The sequence below is a fragment of the Prionailurus viverrinus genome, chromosome D3, assembly GCF_022837055.1.
Source record: "Prionailurus viverrinus isolate Anna chromosome D3, UM_Priviv_1.0, whole genome shotgun sequence".
NCBI lineage: Eukaryota > Metazoa > Chordata > Mammalia > Carnivora > Felidae > Prionailurus > Prionailurus viverrinus.
Window position 1 is genome coordinate 50,804,440 of NC_062572.1, and position 4,593 is coordinate 50,809,032.

At 33.7% G+C, this 4,593-nt stretch overlaps 1 non-coding gene across 1 annotated transcript; it reads right to left on the reverse strand.

Moving 5' to 3' along the window:
• Positions 1 to 2,631: 2,631 nt before the first annotated feature.
• LOC125149780 (U6 spliceosomal RNA) lies at positions 2,632 to 2,736 on the reverse strand. The gene has a single exon (XR_007146064.1). It is a non-coding gene; the product is annotated as a U6 spliceosomal RNA (small nuclear RNA).
• Positions 2,737 to 4,593: the final 1,857 nt, after the last annotated feature.

Here is a 4,593-nt window from a genome sequence, read left to right on the forward strand (position 1 = left end):
ACACATTTAGTTACATTTGGATATGGAAGTATGGAAAAATGTTCAAGTGAATCACTTGGGTACAAAACATAATCCTCAACTTGCCACCAAGAGGCTGAGTGATCTTCTCATGGGACAGTATGGTTCTGGGGCTCAGTCTTAGTCTATGTTGCTGACAGGTCAGACATTCAGCTGTTGCAGTAGCTAGACTACCATGAGTGAGAGGAAGCATATGGTATAGGGCCCATATATAGCCCTGTGGAGTATTGCTGGGCTTATCTGACCTTTTATTTGATGGGTCATGGTGGTAACTTCTGGCTACTTGGGTTATCTGCTATCAAATGGTTAGAAGCTCAGTTTCTACCGTGACCTAGTAGCAATATAGGAACTGGTTGTTTTGTTTAGTTGTAAGAGCTTTATTTCTATAACTCACATACTTTAATTCACTCTTTTGAAGTGTATAATTTAGTGTTTTTTTAGTTCATTCACAGAGTTTGGCAACCATCACAACTATCTCATTTACAGCATTATTATCATCACCAAAGAAAACCTAATACCCATTAGCAGTCTCTCCCATTCCCTCCAATTACCGCAGTTTTAGGCAACCATTAATTTATTTTCTGTCTCCATGGATTTGCTTATTTTAGAAGCTTCATAAAATTAGAATCAAATAATATGTGGCCTGTGTGTCTGGCTTCTTTCACCAAGCGTAAAGTTTTCAAGGTTTATTCATACTGTAGCAGGTATTGGTACTTTATTCCTTTTTATTTACAATAAATACATTTTAGTTGTGTAGATATACAAAATTTCATTTATCTGTTCATCAACTGATGGATATTTGGGGGGTTTCCACTTTTTGTCTGTTAAGAAGAATGCTGCTGTGGGGTGCCTGGGTGACTCAGTCAGTTAAGCATCTGATTTCAGCTCAGGTCATGATCTCGTCGTTCATAGGTTCAAGCCCCATGTCGGGCTCTGCACTGTCAGCACAGAGCCTGGAGCCTGCTTCGGATTCCGTGTCTCCCTCTCTCTCTGCCCCTCCCCAACTTGCACTCTGTTTTTCTCTCTCTTAAAAATAAAAAAAATAAAAATAAGAAAAAAAAAGAATAATGCTGCTATGAACACCTGTGTACAAGTCTTTATGTGGACGTATGTCTTCAGTTCTGCATACTGAGGAGTGGAATTGCTGGGTTATAAGGTAACTCTGTGTTTAACATTTTAAAGAACTGCAGAGTTATATTCTAAAATGACTGCACCATTTTACAAACTGACAATTATTTTAACCATCCTAGTAGGTGTTACTTTTGTTTTTGTTTTCATTGTGGTTTTGATTTGCTCTTCCCTAATGACCAGTGATGTTGAATATCTTTTCATGTGCTTATTGACCATTTATTTATCTTCTTTCGAGAAATACTTATTCAAATTATGTGCCTATTTTTGAATGGACTGTTTTTTAAATATTTTAGTGGTTAAAAGATATTCCCCTCAGCCTGGTCATTGAATTGTCTTGGCAGTGTTGTAGAAATCAATTGACCTTAAATGTAAGGATTTCTGGACTGCCAATTCTATTCCATTGATCTACACATCTATCCTTAGGCCAGTACCACACTATTTTTATTATAGTAGCTTTGTGGTGAGTTTGAAATCAGGAAGTATAAGTCTTCCAATTTTGTTCTTCTTTTTCAAGAACATTTTGTCTATTCTGGGTCCTTTGTACATCCATACAAATTTTAGTGTCAGTTTGTCAATTTATGCAAAGTCACTTGGGATTTTTTTAAAATGTTTGTTTATTTCTGAGAGAGAGAACACGAGTGAGAGAGGGGCAGAGGGGGGGGGCGGGAAGAGGATCCAAAGTGAGTTCCATGTTGACAGGGAGGCCCATGTGGGGCTCAAACTCACCAACTTTGAGATATGACCTGAGCTGAATGCTCAATGGACTGAGCCACCCAGGCACCCCAAGTCATGTGAGATTTTAATTGAGATTGCATGGACTCTGTAGATTGATGCAGGGAGTACTGTCTTCTCAATAACATTGTCTTCCAATCTGTGAATATGGTCTATCTTTCCATTTACTAAGTCTTTCTTGCATTTTTCAAGGATGATTTGTAGTTATCAATGTAGAAACTGTACACATCTTTTATTAAAATTCATTCCTAATTATTTGTTTTCTTTTTGTTGTTATTGCAAATGAAATGTTTCATTACTTTGATTTTTGGATTGTTCATTGCTACTTTTTAAAAATTCAATCAAATTTTGTATATTAATCTCATATCTTGCAACATTGCTGAACTCATTTATTAGTTCTAATAGTTTTATTTTTGGAATAAAGGAATATGAATTCCTTAGAATTTTCTACATATAAGAGTACGCCTTCTGCAAATAGAAATATTTTTTTATCACTTCCTTTCTAAACTAAATGCCTTTTATTTCTTTTTCTTACCCAATTACCTTGGTTAGACTTCCATTACAATGCTGAATAGAAATGGTAAAAGTGAAAACTTTTGTTTTGTTCCTAATCTTAGGGGGAAAGCATTCAATCACCATTGACTATGGTGTTAGATGTGAATTTTTCGCAGAAACCATTTATCACATTGAGGAAGTTTGCTTTCACTTCTGGTTTGAGAGGTTTTGTTTTTGTTTTTGCTTTATTTGTTTTTAAATATGGAATGCTTCATGAATTTGCATGTTATCCTTGTGCAGGGGCTATGCTAATCTTCTCTGTATCATTCCAATTTTTATATGTGTTGCCAAAATAAGCACTGGTTTGAGAGTTTTAATCATGAAAGTGTGCTTGATTCTGTCAAATGTGTTTTCTCATCTATTGAGATGATCGTGTGGTTTTTATCTTTCTTTTATCCTACTGATATTGTGTATTGCATTAATTATCCGATGCTTAAATAATGGTAGAATCTTGGTGTACACCCCACTTGCTCATGGTGTATAATTTATTTATATATGGCTGGATTTAATTTTCTAGTATTTTGATATTTTGATGAGAATTTTTGCATTTATGTCCAGAAGAGATACTGGTCTGCAGTTTTCTTGTTTTGTGATGTTTTGCCTGGTTTTGGTATTAGTATAAAACTAGCCTCATAGTATGAACTGGGAAACATTCCTTCCTGAAATTTCCATTTTTTTGGGAAGAAATTCAGGTGGACTGTTATTCTTTTAAATGTGTTTTAAAATTCACCAGTGAAGTCATCTGAGCCTGCGATTTTCTTTAGAGAAAGTCTGTTCAAAGTTTTTATTTCTTACTGAAGCAGTTTTGATTATTTGTTTCTTTCTAGAATTTTTTCCCCATTAGTTTAGGTTATCTAATTTGCTGGCATACAAATTTTTATAGTACTCTTTATAATGCTTTTTATTTATGTAAGATGTATATTGATATTTTATCTTTTTTTAAAAAAATTTGAATTTATTTATTTTGAGAGAGAGAGAGGCAGAGAGGCAGAGAGAGAGTGAGAAAATCCCAAGCAGGCTCCAGGCTGTCAGCACAGAGCCCGATGGGAACTTGAACCCACCAACTGTGAGATTGTGACCTGAGCTGAAATCAAGAGTGGAATGCTCAACTGACTGAGCCAACCAGGTGCCCCTTGATATTTTCTCTTTTATTTTTGTTTTAATAATTTGTGTCTTGTCTCTTTTTTTAGTGGTCAGTATAGCTAAATGTTAACTTGGGTGAATTTTTGAAAGAACAAAATTTTGTTCTGTTGATTTTCTCTATTGTTTTTTTCTATTCTTTATTTCACTTATTTATACAGTATTCTTTATTTTTCCTTCCTCTGCTTGGTTTGGGTTGTTTATTTTTTTCCTTCTAGTTTCTTAGGTGGAAGTTTAGGTTATTGTTTTGAGATATTTACTTGTTTTTTAAATATAGGCATTCATAGGTATAAATTTCCCCTGTAAGTACTGTTAAGCTGAGCTGAATTTTGGTATGTATCTCCTAACATTAGTATTCATTTTCATTTATCTCAAAGTATTCTGTAAGTTTTATTGTGATTTTCATTTTGACCCATTGGTTATTTATTCACATGTTATTTCCACATATTTGTGACTTTTCCTAATTTTCTTCTATTATTGATTTCTAATTTCATGTCATTGCCATCAGAGAACATCTTTTAGCTGACTTTCTCTTTTTAAGTTCATTGAAGCTTGTTTTATAGCCTAACATAGGGTCTATCCTGAAGAATGTTCCATGTGCTTTTGAAAAAAATGTGTACTCTGCTATTGTTGCATAGAATATTCTATAGATATCTATTAAGTCAAACTGGATTAAAGTACTGTTTAAGTCTTGTGTCTATGATAATCATCTGCCCATTTTATCGTATACATTATTGAAGTGGAATATTGAAGTCTCCAACTCTTAATCTTGATTTGTCTATTTCATCCTTCAATTGTGTTAGTTTTTGCATAATATATTTTGAAACATTTTTCTTTGGTGTATGTGTGTTTTAATTGTTATGTGTACTGAATTGATTGACATGTTTGTCATTATAAAATGTGCTTTTTTGTTTCTAGTAATAATTTTTATTGTAAGGCCTATTTTGTCTTATATTAATATAGCAATTCCAGTCTCCTTTTGGTTTTGGCATACATGGTATATCTTTTTCATTCTTT